The following is a 16,802-nucleotide window of genomic DNA, read 5'->3' on the forward strand; positions in this document are numbered from 1 at the left end:
GCCGAGCAGCTACTTAGTGAACTCCGAACCGCCAAAGCTGGAAGCAATCAGCACTCGCTAGCGGGACCCGAAGCTCCTGTATCTGCACACAGGAGTGCAGGGAGTAATGTGAATACTCCGACTCAGTGAGTAATAATAATAAATGAAGACTGAGCGATAAGAAATCATGTAAAAATACAACAACATGCTATAAAGAAGCAGTGTAAAAACCAATGAAAGGCAAAGAAACAGTGAAATCTTATAAAAATACCTTAGTTTAGAATAAGCTTCTTTAATACACCTTTTTAACAGTTAAACAAGTAAATGACAAACAACTAGAAGAGATAAACACATAAAACCCACCCCTCGGGCACAATACCAACAAAATCAGCCCCTCGGGCTATATCTCATATCACAATTGGTACCCGCGCTCACGGGGTGTACAGACTTCGGGAGGGGCCCCTTACGGCCCAAGCGCAATATCAAGCCATCTCATGGCATAATCAATAGGCTCTCGACCTCATATCAAGTCACCGTGTGGCATACAATCTCAGGCCCTCAGCCTCATAATCATAAATCAGTGTATCACTGATGCGGCGTGTAGCCCGACCCAAAAGTATCCTCACAACACAGGCCCTCGGCCTTACTCGTTCAGAATCTCACAAGCCACTCGGGCAACACTAAAACATGATGCAAAGCCCAAAATATCATTTAAAATATCATTTAATGTGTTAAAATAGAGTAAACATGGCTGAGTTATGAAAACGGTATAATACAACATAATTGAGTACATATATTAAAATCTAAACAGTGAGGAAATACCAGTAAAAATCCCCTAAATGTCCAAATAGTGGGCACGAGGCCTAAATATGGCATTCAGCCCAAAAAATGATGATAGCAAACAGTTTTCAATCAAATATGTGGTAAAACAGTCATTCAGGATGGACTAAGTCACAATCCCCAATGGTGCACGACCCCAAGCTCATCATCTAGCATGTGCGTCATCTCAATATAGCACAATGATGTAAAATCCGGAGTTTCATACCCTCAGGACAATATTTACAATCATTACTCACCTCAATCCGATCCAAACTCTAGCTCGCGATGCCTTTGCCTCTCGAATCAGCCTTCGGATGCTCCAAATTTAACCAAAATCAGTGCAAAACAATCAAAATATGCTAAGGGAACAAAGCCCACTCGAAAGAAATCAAATTACAACACAAATCCCGAAATTGGCCAAACCCAACGCCCGGGCCCACATCTCGGATTCCGATAAAAAATACATCGATAGACTCCTTATCACTCCCCGAGTTCATTCATATCAAAAACATCAAAATCCAACCACAAACGACCCCTTGAATCCCAAATTCTAGGTCTCCAATTACAAGCCCTAGTTCCTCAATATTAGGCTTAAATTCCATGATTAATTAGGTAGAAAACACATTAGGATCGAGTATTAAGTCCATAAATCTTACCTCCAAGTGTTCCCCCTTGATTCCCTCTTCAATCCTCTTCATAAAACTCCAAAATTGCTCAAAAATGGTGAAAGCTAGCCCCAAAATCGCGGACAATGGCTATTTAAATATTCTACTCAGGCATTCAAATCCTTCTTCGCGAACGCGGTCAAAGCCTTGCGTTCGCAAAGCACAAACGATGTTGACCAAATTTTCCCTCATCGCGATTGTGACTCCCAGCACGCGAACGCGAATACTTAGCTTCCTTACTCACCGCGAACGCGAATCCCCATCCGCGAACGCGAAGAACAAACCAACCTGAACCCAGCTGCTCAACTTTCCTCTACGTGAACGCGGCATAACCTCCCGAATGTGATGACCTCGAGCCTCAACCCTTCGCTATCGCGGGACCTCCTTCGCGAATGCGAAGTCCAACTTCACAGCCTCCCAGACTAACCCTTCGCGAACACGAGGGCCCACTCACGAATGTGGAGGCCAAATGTCTGCAACACACACACGGTAGTTTCTGCAACTTTCCACAACATGAAATAGTCCATTTCAGCAATCAAAACTCACCCGAGGCCCTCGGAACCTCAACCAAATATGCCAACATATCCCATAACATCATTCAAACTTGTTCCAACCTTCGGAATGCTCAAAACAACATCAAAACACCAAATTCGCATTGGATTCAAACTTAAGAATTCAAAAATCTTCTAAATTCCTCTTTTGATCAAAAAGTCTGTCAAACCACGTTCGAATGACCTGAAATTTTGCACAAACATCCCAAATGACACAACGGACCTACTGTAACTTCCAGAATTCCATTCCGACCCTTATATCAAAATCTCACCTATCAAACGGAAAACGCCAAAATTCCAATTTCGCCAATTCAAGCCTAAATCCACTTCCGATCTCCAAAACATATTCCGATCATGCTCCTAATTCCCAAATCACCTCCCAAAGCTATCTAAACCATCGGAACTCACATCCGAGCCCTTTAACACATAAGTCAACATCCGGTTGACTTTTTCAACTTAAGCATCCTCAAAAGAGACTAAGTGTCTCAAACCTTACCAAAACCTCTCCGAACCCGAACCAACAAACTCGGTAACACAAAATATAGCTGAACAAGGCAATAAGAAGTAGAAGGGGAAACGGAGTGGTAACTCATGAAACAACCGGTTGGGTCGTTACAAGTACAAATTGTACAAAACAATAAACGTAAAAATAACAAATAACTCTTACCCATTACCCTCAGGGACTATGATGATCCTGCCATATTGATCATAATGCACCTCCTCGTCATCATCAGCATCACCGTCCTAAGCATGTATATCAGAGGCATGTGTGGAAGGTGTAGATAGGTCAGAGCTACTATCTCGCAAGCGAATGCCTTAAATAGATAGTGTCACACCCCAACCTTGTGAGGTGTGGCTGGCACCCGATGCCCGAAGGCCCGAGCGAACCAACCATGAGATATGATCCGAAATATAATAACCTGCAGGTAGAAGAGCCCAACACGACATATATATATATATATAAACTAGGCCAACAAGGCTGTAACAACAGTATAACAGCTATCCAGAAGGCCGATAGGGCGATACGAAAAATATATATATACAATGACCGCTAGTCTGCAAGCCTCTAAGAGTGTAAGACAATCTCAACAGGGCGGGACAAAGCCCCCGACATGCCCAAAACCACACATATACATCTGTAATAGTACCTATGGACTCAAAGTCAGCAACTCCGAAGAAGTGGAGTGCGAAACCCAACGCTGATCCTGGGGGTCCTACTGAGGAGGCACACCACTCTGTCTATTCGAACCTGTGGGCATGAACACAGCGCATAAAAATGCGTCAGTACGAAATATGTACTGAATATGTAGGGCGACAAGTGTAACATGAAAAATGTAATTAACAAGAGAAGAGACATAGAGATAATTTAAATTCTGAAACTAGCCTCGGTAGGAAACTAAAATTCAACATGGATATAAATGTATGCTCGTGACACCGTCGTTCACTATCGCTACTTATAATATATCACATTATATAATAATAAATCCCTCTGTGGGGCTATAATATCCATAACATACCCGGCCATAATAAAGGCTCGGTAGAATCGTACCCGGCCACGTGAAGCTCGGTAATCCCAACTGATCAGTGGTTACACAATATGTGTCATACCCGGCCGTCTATAATGCGGCTCGGTAATGAAAGTAAATACATACATATACTAGATCATAAATTATATAGGTGCAATGCGAAACCAACCTTAAAAGACGTATTCTAAGAAGAGTCGAAGTGGCCTATCATCATTCTTCCCCGACTATCATGGTTGTGGCTAAAAATATTTAATTTTCAACTACGAGCCAACAAGTACTAAGAACATGAGAGTTGTGTATTATGAGTACCTTTGAAGTAAATGTTACTTATTCGATTTATATGAACGTCAAAAGGAGAACGAGTAAAAGGCTCTAGTTCTTTTTAAGCAAGGAACAAGGAAATCCGAGAATTCATAGATATCCTCTAGAGTAAGCAATCTATGAGAAAAGATCAGGTCTAAGCATCTTTATAAGTTGAAGGTGAAATAACTCGAATCCGACGAGACAATTCAATAAACGTTTATTCGAATTCTAGTCATGCCGAAAAGTATAGCGAAAGCCCTACATACCTTGTCGATGGAGTTATATACTGTTTCCAAGACCTCAAAAGCCTTAGAAATGATTTCCTACATAATACAAACCATTCAAAATCAAATTCAAGCTCATAGCTTAAATAATTCTTCATTTAGACATTTACGCGAACAACTTGTGGCCATGAATTTGTAGACTCTTTTGTAGATTAATTTCCCCCAACACACCACCAAATTTTACTTTACTACATCTCCTCATCAACAGAATTCCATCCATGTCTTCACAGATCCAAACAACACAATAAAATCATATAGAACAGCCCCAACAATCAAGCCATATTAAGAGAGGTTTCTAAAAAAATCAAGAATATTTCTATAGAGGTTTCAACTATTTCTTAAGAATTCTTACGGTAGAAGTTTACAAAGATCAAAGAGGAAGTTAAATCATACCTTATGTGACCAGAATTACTCAAAATTCGAAATTACAAGACGGAGTCTTGCTATGAAAAGTGAAACACCGAAGAATCATGATTCCGAAGCTACCATGGTGTTCTCCATCTTGAGGATGACTAAATTGTTGTTATGCTTGGCTAGATGGATGAGAGAAGTTTGAGAGGAAATCCCTAGGTTTTTGGTTCTGTTTTGGAGAGGATAAAACGCAGGAGTTCTGTTTTAAAAATTGACTTAAATAAAGAAATTTTGACTAAACCCGACTAGGCACACTGTTCCCATAACAGTGTGCACCCCTATACGAAAATGTTAATATCTCTCTACTCCGAAGTCGTTAAACGAACGGTTTGTTGCGTTGGAAACTAGACTCATAGACCTTCGATTCGGTAGGTATAACACACCATAACTCCCAGTATATTGAGAGAAAAGGTCATCAACATTTTATCCAAATTCCAGTGAAATTTAAACCCGTAACTTGCGCGCGATCTTTGTCGAATTTTTAATCACAACTCAAATGACTTCCAATCTTAACGTATAACTATCGCATCATTTAAATATCTCATAAAAATTATCTTCCTACCGAATTATCCCATTTACAGCATGATAACGCCGAATACACAAGGTGTAACATTCAGCACATGTCTTTTCCTAAGTCTGTACATAGCTGTATGGACCGCAAGTGGCTGTGATACTGATGGCTGTGATACTGATGGTTGTGACCCGAGTGGCTGTGACACAGATGGATGTGATATATTTGGATGTGACATAGATGGATGCGATCCATACGATACAGATGGATGCGATCCACGTGGTCGTGAGGCAGCTGGACTATATGCCGAACGTATAATCATATGGCCCTGTGTTGAAAGACCTGGTGTCTGTATAAAGGTGTAGGGCTCATGATGCTGTGGTAGCTCAGAATAGCCCTAGGGTAGAGGATAAGACATAGGCATCTCTGAAGAGGGTGGAAAAGATGGAGTATTATCTTCTACCCTCCTCTTTCCCTTCCTAGCCTTTTCTCGACCCCGAGAACCAGTAGGGTCATTGTTACCTCGACCCTTTCCTGTCATCTACATAATATAATACATATTTAGATTGTAACATATAAGAAACTAGATATAAAATGAGAGTTATTAAAGAAACCAACTTTTTAAAGCTCATCGACGTATTGTTCCTCGTCCGAGAATTCTTCTTCCTGGCTAGTTTGAGCTTCATCAGTTGATTCTTCTTCCTCATTTTCTACAATTGTTACTTCATTTATATCAACTTATTTCAATATGTGTTCAGGATGTTCCAAATCATTTTCTAAAAGTTTGTCCACTATTTGGTGAACACTGGAGATATCGTTTTGATATGCAACACCTAACACATTCTCGACTTCCACCCTACCTACAGGCTTAGTTTTTATTACAACCCACTAATAGGGCTTATTCCGCCGCAATGGATAAGGAGCATAATACACTTGACTAATATTATATGCAATTATGAAAGGATCATAGAGATCATACTCCCTCGTATGATTATCCTTAATTATGTTGTATTGGTTGTGTACTCTTGTAACTCTTGTTAGATTTGGGTCAAACCACTTGTATCTAAAGAGTATCAATTTCTTATATGATCAACCTATATATTCTAGTTCTATTATTTCTTTGAGCACACCATAATAATCAATATCTCCAACTTGGTTGCCATCACCACCTTAAACCCACACCCCGCTGTTGTTGCTATTTTTATTTTTAGAGCAATCCTCTATATGAAACTTATAACCATTCACAACGTACTTAGACATTGTTGTGACCTGAAGCTCAGGTCCCCAAGATATATCTTTCAAAAATTGATTTACACCATTATTTGGATCATTTACCTACATATTGTTAAAACAATTCATAAGTTAGCATAACTTCCAAACATTGTTTACCTACATAGTGTTAGAATATTATAAAGATAAACTTACAAATTGTTTGAACCACGTATCAAATCTCGTATATATAGCATCATGGCCAAATTGACCCACGAAGTGACTGTGACACATCAAATATTTTTAGTAGTTGCATTGAGATGTAATCGCAGTAAATTTTATATTTTGGTAACTACTAAATCAATACTTACTTGAGAAATGGTACAACTTCGGGACAATTTAGCAACACATGAAGTATAGATGACTTGTACTCCATATCACTTAAACTTCTCTTTCTAACATCCTTAGAACATCGGCCTGGTTGATTGAATATGGACATAGGCGAATATAATGGATCATTCACACATTCGACCATGTGCCTTTTGGGCCTATTCCTAGCACATGGCACATTACTCTCAAAATAATAAGAACAAAAATGAGCAGTTTCCTTTGCAAGATAAGCTTTGCATATTGATCCTTCAATATTATTCCTCTGCTTAACAAATTATTTGCATTTGGCAATTGTCCTACAAAATTTCAGGTTAGCCAAGAACATTCAAATAAAACAGAAAATTACATCAAACTTATAATATTACCTTCCAAAGGGATGCATCCATCTGCATTGAACATGCCCTCCAAGTCGTGTCTCGTGTACAAGGTGGATTGGAAGGTGTTCCATCACATCAAAAAACCACATGGAAATATCTTTTCCATCTTAGTAGAAGTTACACGAATGTTCTGATCCATCCGGAGTAGGTTTTCTTCCCTTAATGTGGAAGAACACAAGTCTTTGAAAAACAAACTAATCTCTGTGATGGGTTTCCAGATTCTTTCAGGCAAACCACAAAATACAATAGGCACTAAGGTCTCCATGAAAACATGACAGTCATGACTTTTCAAATGGCTCAACTTCCCTACCTCCATATCAACCTTTTTTTTCAAGATTCGACGCATAACCCTCAAGCATCTTCAATTTCGTTACCCAAACACAAATTTGCCATCTTTCCTCCAAAGTGAATGTGTAACTTGCTTTAGGCTTGAATATCTTACCGTTGCATTCTGTCTGCAAGTATAATTCAGGTCGCCTACAATATTCTTGTAAGTCCATTCTAGCCTTCGGGTTATCCTTTGTCTTACCTTTAACATCCATCACTGTGTTGAACAAATTATTAAAATAATTCTTCTCAATATGCATGACATCAAGGTTGTGACGGAGAAGATTATCCTTCCAATAAGGCAACTCCAAAAATATACTCTATTTTGTCCAATTATGAGTAACACCATATCCAGGGAATCTATAAGGTGGAGCTTCAGTAACTTTACTGAAGTTCTGGACCCTCTCCCAAATTTCCTCACCTGAAAGTATCGGAGATGGAGAATCATATTCCATTTTATTCTTTTTGAATGCATTTTCCATCCTTCTAAACTCATGATCAGGAGGCAATAATTGATGATGAAAATCAAACCATGATTACTTTCGGCCATGTTTCAAAGTGAATGCTTTACTATTTTCCATGCAGTAAGAACAAGCTAGCTTCCCAGCAGTTATCCACCCAGGCAACATTCCATACACAGGAAAATCGTTAATTGTCCACATTAAATTAGCACGCACATTGAAATTCTGCTTGGTTGATATGTCATATGTTTCAACACAATTGTACCACAATTGTTTTAGCTCATCAATCAAAGGTTACAAATATACATCAATCAAAATTTTCGGATTACGTAGACTGGGAATAATACAATTTAAGAATATATATGGACTAGTCATGCACAACTCGGGTGGTAGATTATAAGGTGTAAGAAAGACAGGTCATACATGAATATGGTGTCGCAGATACAGAAAAAGGCGTGAAGCTGTCCGCACACAGACCTAACCGAATGTTCCTTGGTTCACTAGCAAAATTTGGATATGTCCTATCAAAGTACTTCCAAGTTTCTCCATCTGAAGGATGACACATAACACCAGGTGGTCCTCTATTTTCAAAGTGCCATCTCATATGTGTAACGACCCGACCGGTCGTTTTGAGATTTTGCACTTCGCTCGCCAGTTCTCGGACATGACTAGCCCCGTGTGATGTATAATGACCTATGTAAATCGTCGGTTTTGGTTTTCAGCGTAACCGGAATGAATTTTGAAGAACAGTTCTCAGTTTGAAGCTTAAAATTTGAAAGGTTTGACCAAGATTTGACTTGTTAGTAGATGACCTTGGATTGGAATTTTTATGATTTGGTTAGCTCTGTCATGTGATTTGGGATTTAAGAGCATGGTTGGAATGTGTTTTGAAGGTTTGGAATAGAGTTAGCCTTGAATTGGCGAAATTGGAATTTTGGCATTTTCCGGTTGATAGGTGAGATTTTTATATAGGGGTTAGAATGGAATTCTAGAATTTGGAGTAGGTTTTTTGTATCATTTTTTACGTGTGTGCCAAATTTCAGGTCATTCAGACAAGGTTTGATAGACTTTTTGATCGAAAGAAGAATTTGGAAGTTTTTGGCATTCATAGACTTGAATTAGATGATGATTTGGTGTTTTGATGTTGTTTTGAGCATTCTGAAGGTTGGAAAAAGTTTGCATGATGATATGGTATATGTTGGAATGTTTGGTTGAGGTTCCAAGGGCCTCGAGTGAGTCTCGGATGCTCGACGAATCAATTTTTTAACTTTGGACTTAGGCAGATTTTCTGGCGTTGTTGTAGAAAATTCTTGTTCATCGGGTTCACGGTGGGGTCCCGCATTCGCAAAGAGTAAATGGGGAAGCTGAGGAATTTGTTTTGTGCGTTCGCGAGGAGGAGGAGGCGAACACGGAGGTTGAGTAAAGTGTTCTATGCGTTCGCGCTCAATGGGTTGCGTTCGCGAAGGGTAGTGGCAGCTGGGGACCCCAGGCCTCTTTGGTCTATGCGTTCGCGTGTCAGGGAACGCATTCACGAAGGAGTGAGTTGGTTAAGCTTCGCGTTTGCGAAGCTGTGGACGCGTTCGTGAGGATCATTTTTTGAAGCAGGCAAGATTAGCCTACACGAACGTGAGAGGACCGTCGCGTTCGCGTAGAAAGAATATCTAAGCAGTCAGTTTATATTTTTAAAAAATAAGGGTTTAAGTCCAATATCACAAAAGCCATTGGAGAGCTCGGAAGAAAGTGAAATTTGAGGAGATTTTCAGTGGAGCTATTGGGGTAAGTATTCTTCACTCATATTTGGTTTAATTCCATGATTTAGTCTTGGATTTCATCATTTAATTTGAGAAATTAGAGTGGAAATTGGGGGAAATGGAAGAAAAGTTTGAGAATTCTTTTGGGGATTTGAATGGGCAATTGAGGTCGGATTTTGATGAATTTGATATGGGTAGACTCGAGAGAGGATGAGGATTCTATTGATATAATTTTTATCGGATTTTGAGATGTGAGACCGAGGGTCGGGTTTGAGCAATTTCGGGATTGTTGATGTAAATTAGATATTTTCGTGTGGGCTTTGTTCCCTTAGCATATTTTAATGGTTATGTACTGATTTTGGTTAGATTTGGAGCATCCGGAGGTCGATTAGAGAGGGAAAAGGCACCGCGGGCTAGAGTTTGGACTGGATAGAGGTAAGTAATAATTGTAAATGTTGTCCTGAGGGTTTGAAACCCCGGATTTTACATCGTAGTGCTATTTTGAGGTGACGCACACGCTAGATGACGAGCGTGGGTTCGTACACCATTGGGGATTATGACTTAGTCCATCCCGTATGACTGTTTAACTGTGTATTTAAATGAAAACTGTTTGTTATCATCATGTTTTGGGCTAAATGCTATGTTTGAGCCTCGTGCAACTATTTTGGACCCTTATGGGACTTTTACTACTTTTCCTTATTGTTTTGACTTAATAATTGTACTCAATCATGCTGTATGTTAGTAATTTCCTAACTCAGCCTTATTTACTCAATTATTACACTATAAATGATATTTGAGCTGAATGCCCTATTTGACTGATAGTCCGAGTGACTTGTGAGGTTGAAGGCTGAGAGAGAGGCCGAAGGCCTGATTATGATGTTGATGACTGAGAGAGACTGAGGGTCTGATTGTGATGTTAATGACTAAGAGAGGCCGAGGGCCTGGTTGTGAGGATTATATATTTATGGATCGGGCTGCACGCCGCAACAATATATATATATGTATGTATATGGATCAGGTTGCATGCCGCAGCGATATATTGGATCGGGCTGTATGCTGCAATGATATAGCGCTTGGGCTGTAGGAGCCCCTCGGAGTCTGTACAACCCCAGTGAGCGCAATCGACTATATATATGGATCGGGCTGCATGCCACAACGATATATGGATCGGGCTGCATGCCACAACGATATATGGATCGGACTGCATGCCACAACGATATATGGATCGGGCTGCACGCCGCAATGGTTACTATATTGTACCTATTGAATGTGAGTGCTGAGTGTGAGCGTTGATTGATAAGAGTTGAGTTATGAGTGACCGAGAGGCTTGGCCGAGGGGCTATATATACATGTATACAAGTGATGCTTTGCCTGAGGGGCCTGTTTATGAACTTGCTGGTTCCACTCCTCCTTAAAGTGAGTTTCTATTGTTTATGAACTTACTGGTTTCACTCCTCCTTAAAGTGAGTTTCTATTGAATATGTTGATTTAAATACTGCTTTCACTCATCTTTAGACCGAGCCTCTATTGAAATGTTAAACAAATCTTTTTAAACAATTTTCCTTTGAATTGAAGTTTTTACAAGGTATTCGAAATTTAGTCACTGATTTGGCTTTGTTACTTCCACTGAGATTTTTAAGTTACGAAATGGTTATAAATTTCTGTTTGCCCGAGGGGCTGTATACGAATTATGTTTTGGCCGAGCGACCGATTATGATTTTCATCACTTTTACTATAAATTTCACTGAACTTATACTAAAAACTGTTAGAAAGGCATTTTCAAAGGATTTTCCTAAAATAGGAGTTGAACGAGATGATTTGATTTGTATCCTGTTTGGAAAGATGTGTTATCCTCTGTGGTACCATGATGTAGTTTGTGTGATTTCTTACTGCTCAGACTTTATTTACTTTTATTACTTACTGAGTTGGAGTACTCACATTACTTCCTGCACCTTGTGTGTAGATTCGGGTATTTCTAAACCCGGTAGCGGGTGTTGATCGCTCGAAGGCAGAGTCATCGGAGTTTAGCAAAGTAGTTGCCCGGCGTTCGCAGCATAACTTCTCTCCATCTTGTTTTCATTAGACTATATTTAGTATATTTTCAGACTTCTTGTTGTATTGAGTTATTCGTAGATGATCATGACTAGTGACCACCCGATGTTTGGCTTGTGTAATTACTCCGCACTATTCTTTTAAATTTACATCATGAGATTACTGATTAATAAATGGTAAAAAATGACTTTTAATGAACAATGGTTTATTCAGGAGTTGTGTCGGCTGGACTAGTTTCACGATAGGCGCCATCACGACCGGGTTCTATTTTCAAAGTGTCATCTCATATGAGGAGCAGAACTCATCGACGCATATAACCTCTTTAACCTAAGTATAAGAGGTAAATAATGCATCGCCTTGATAGCGACCATATTCCTGCTGGAAAGCCTCTTGAAACGAAGCTTTTCGCAAAATTTACAACTATTTAAAGTTGCATCATCTTTATAATATAACATGCAACCATCTTCACAACAATCAATTCTCATTGACGAAAAGTCCTAACTTAGAAACCAATCTCTTTGCCTTATAGAAATCACCAGGTAACTTGATATTAGGGTCAACTAGTTCACTCATAAGGTCAATAAAAGAGTCCATGGCTGCTTGAGAAATATTTCAATCAGATTTTATACTTAGTAATCTAACTGCAATAGACAACTCAGAGTGCGGACTTCCTTTACGTAGTGGATGACTAGCTTCCTCTAACTGTCCATCGATCTCTCCATGATTAGTCTACACAAAGTAATTCTCTATAAACCCCTTCCTATAAAGATGAAGCTTAACTACCTCCGGTTTTTCAAACTTTATACAGTCACACCTTACACAAGGGCACCTAATTACTCCTTCACTTTGGTATGGTGAAGTGACATTGCATGTCTAATAAAGTCATCAACCCCTTCTACAAAATCCTCCTGCAATCCCCGCCGAGTAGGATAATTCCTATTGTACATCCAAGTACGATGTTCCATCTATACAAATAAAACAAAAACAAATTAATTTAGTTAATTCATATCCTAATCTTTTTTTAGTTAATTAATTTCATATCCTAAAATTTCAATTCATATTCTAAAAGTCCAATTTATAAACTAAAAGTTCAATTCATAAATTAAAATTTCAATTCAAATCCAAAAAGTTCAATTCATACACTAAAATTTCAATTCATATCCAAAAGGTTCAATTCATAAATTAAAAGTCTAATTCATATCCTAAAATACTCAATTTATATAGTAAAAGTTTAATTTATAAACTAAAATTTTAATTTATAAACTAAAAGTTCAATTCATATCCAAAAAGTTCAATTCATAAATTAAAAGTTCAAATCATATCCTAAAATTATAATTTATAAACTACAAGTCCAATTCGTAAACTAAAATTCCAATACATAAACTAAAAGTCTAATTCATATCCTAAAAGTTCAATTCATATCCTAAAATTTCAATTTATAAACTAAAGTTCAATTCATATTCAAAAAGTTCAATTCATAAATTAAAAGTTCAAATCATATCCTAAAATTACAATTTATAAACTACAAGTCCAATTCATAAACTAAAATTCCAATACATAAACTAAAAGTCCAATTCATATCCTAAAAGTTCAATTCATATCCTAAAATTTCAATTCATATCCTAAAATTTCAATTTATAAACTAAAGGTTCAATTCATAAACTAAAAGTCCAATTCATATCCTAAAATACTCAATTTATAAACTCAAAGTTCAATTCATATCCAAAAAGTTTAATTCATACACTAAAATTTTAATTCATATCCAAAAGGTTCAATTCATATCCTAAAATTTTAATTTATAAACTAAAAGTTCAATTCATAAACTAAAAGTCTAATTCATATCCTAAAGGTTCAATTTATATCCTAAACCCTAGATTCTAACTAAACTATCAAGACAATACAAAGTATAATTCAAATCTAACTAAACTAAATTCAACACTAATTAAACTAATTAGTTAATAAAATTAATTAAAACTAGACCTAAACACTAATCCTCAATAAAATACAATGTTCAAAGAATTGAAACATTAATTGAAACAATAAACTACAATATTGAAATAATTAAAAGAAAAACTAGAAATAACAAAGATTCAAGGTTATAATTCAAACCTAGGTTTTTTTTAGGTGGAGAAGGAGAGGGGGGGGAGGCAATACACTAGTGGGCGGCGGTAGCCCGGCGGTTGTCGGCGACGGCAGTGGTGGCACGGGGTGGGGGAATGGGATTTGTGTGAGGGAAATAGAGAAGGGGAGGGGAAGGTATTGAGAGAGAGTTGGGAAAATTTTGGGGAAGAGGGGGGAGCGTTTTTTACTCTATTATTAGAAAAAGCGACCAACGTGTTGGTCGCTATTTTTGGTCAGTAATTAAGTTTTGACCGTTTGACCAAAATAGAGACCAACGTTGGTCGCTATTTCTGGGAAAAAAAATTAAATTAATTTTTTCTTTCTTGGTTTTTAAATATTATAAGCTAAAAAAATATTCTTATTAGCTATAAATATTTATTTTATTTAACTACAATTATTATAAATAATTATAAACTATAAGCATAATCTTTAAAAAAATTATATTAACTAGGTAATTACTTTTAATAGATTATAATAGCATCTATGTAAAGGAATTTTTTAAGTTATATTTAAGTATATGAGTAATTTCATACACACGCATAAACTATATTGTAATTGATGATCAATCTTATACATTACTACGTACGAATAATTAATGAATTGATAAACCAATATAATATTATTCTATTAATTGATATAATAGTATTCATTATTTGTATTATAACAGAGTTAATGAATTACATTCATTCATCACTAGGTTATAAGTCGATGAATCAATTATAACAGATTAATTGATATAAGTCGAGACGTTTTGTTTTTAATATTCAACGATGCATCTGAGTAGGTTATAAGTCGATGAATCAATTTACAAGTGTATCAATCCCTAAAAGAACCCGACCCTGTGTTCCTAGCGCTTCATGTTCTTATATATATATATATATATATATATATATATATATATATATATATATATATATATATATATATATAGAGAGAGAGAGAGAGAGAGAGAGAGAGAGAGAGAGAGAGAGAGAGAGAGAGAGTATAACGTATATATAACTTGTTATAGTATATGTTAGTGTGTGTATATATATAACACACACACTTCCTGCTACTTTAACTACATATGTAGCATGATATAGTATATGCTACTGTATTCATTATTTGTATTATAATAGAGTTAATGAATTACATTCATTCATCACTAGGTTATAAGTCGTTGAATCAGTTATAACAGATTAATTGATATAAGTCGAGACGTTTTGTTTTTAATATTCAACGATGCATCTGAGTAGGTTATAAGTCGATGAATCAATTTACACAGAGATATATTTGATGAAAAATTATATATACTAATTAGAATCTTGACAAGTCTATCAATCCTTTTAAGGGTTGATAGACTTGTCAAGATTCTAATTAGTATATATAATTTTTCATCAAATATATCTCTGTGTAAATTGATTCATCGACTTATAACCTACTCAGATGCATCGTTGAATATTAAAAATAAAACGTCTCGACCTAGATATATATATATAACATGCTTCGTTGTACTACTTTAACTACATATATAGCATGTTAGAGTATATTCTAGTGTATTCATCTCTTGTATTACAAAAGTGTTAACGGATTACATTTATATTATTTAGATAGTAAATATAAAAGTAATTTTTAACTTTGACCAATGTTGACCTGAAAAGAGACCAACTTTGGTCGCTAATTATCCAGAAATTAAAAATTAGCGACCAAAGTTGGTCGCTAATTTTAAATAAGATTTATTTATATTTTATAAAATATTTTAAATAATAATATAATTATTAAACGTTATAACTGGGTCCCAAATTAGCGACCAAAGTTGGTCGCTACTTGCTTCCCCTTCCATAACCGACCAACTTTTGGTCGCCAATTTTAAATAATATTTATTTATATTTTATAAAATATTTTAAATAATAATATAATTATTAAACGTTATAACTGGGTCCCAAATTAGCGACCAAAGTTGGTCGCTACTTGCTTCCCCTTCCATAACCGACCAACTTATGGTCGCCAATTTTAAATAATATTTATTTATATTTTATAAAATATTTTAAATAATAATATAATTATTAAAACGTTATAACTAGGTCTCACATTAGCGACCAAAGTTGGTCGCTAATTCCAATATTTCTTTGACCAAGCAAGTCTGACCAGTCCGGTCAACATGTTGACCATTTTACCGATCAAAAAGCGACCAACCTTGGTCGGTAAATTATTTAAAATAATTATTTAATAATTTTCTCCACATTAACAACCAAAGTTGGTCGCTAATTTCAATGTTTCTTTGAGCAACAAGTCTGACTAGCCCGGTCAACATGTTGACCACTTTACTGACCAAAAAGCGACCAACCTTGGTCGGTAAATTATTTAATAATTTTCTCCACATTAGCGACCAACTTTGATCGCTTTTTTTGACTGACCAATTTTGATCGCAAATTTTTGATAGGTAATTCCCAAATTTCTAATAGTAGTGCTTGTGAACCAAGGTTTTCGAGTCTTGGAACTCTTTTTACGAGTAAATGATTAGCAAAAGGGGTTGATTCTTCAGTTAAAGGGAGCAATATAATTAAAATATAGAGAGACATCATAAAGTTGGAGAAATGATAGATGCCAAGAAATTGGAAAGGAAAATCTTTCTGGGTTATTATGGATTGCAAATCATTAAATTCTTTTGCTTTGAAAACGGATTAACTGATACCAAATCTGTTTCCTTTAGGAATGTATAAACTCTTTAAAAGGAATATATAGGATAAAAGTTACCATCTGGGTCCGATATCCTAAGTTAACGACCGCCAATCACAACATGACCTAAAGAATTATGCATGACATGTGTGATGTGTAACATATGTATGTAAGACTAACTGATTCGATTAATTTAAAATTGCAAATATAGACCCATCAATGTGATAAAGCACTTCACATCAAGCTGATTCGATTAATTTAGATTAATGACGGGTAGGGCCATTAAACTGATAAAGTCCTTTATACAGAAAAGTTTTACTACATTTTTGAGGCTCAAACCAGACCTTTAGTTAATAAGAACGAACAGATACCAACCATTTTGCACTTAATTAAATTGGAACGTGTGG

Source organism: Nicotiana tabacum, chromosome 6 (assembly GCF_000715075.1).
Source record: "Nicotiana tabacum cultivar K326 chromosome 6, ASM71507v2, whole genome shotgun sequence".
Classification (NCBI taxonomy): Eukaryota; Viridiplantae; Streptophyta; class Magnoliopsida; order Solanales; family Solanaceae; genus Nicotiana; species Nicotiana tabacum.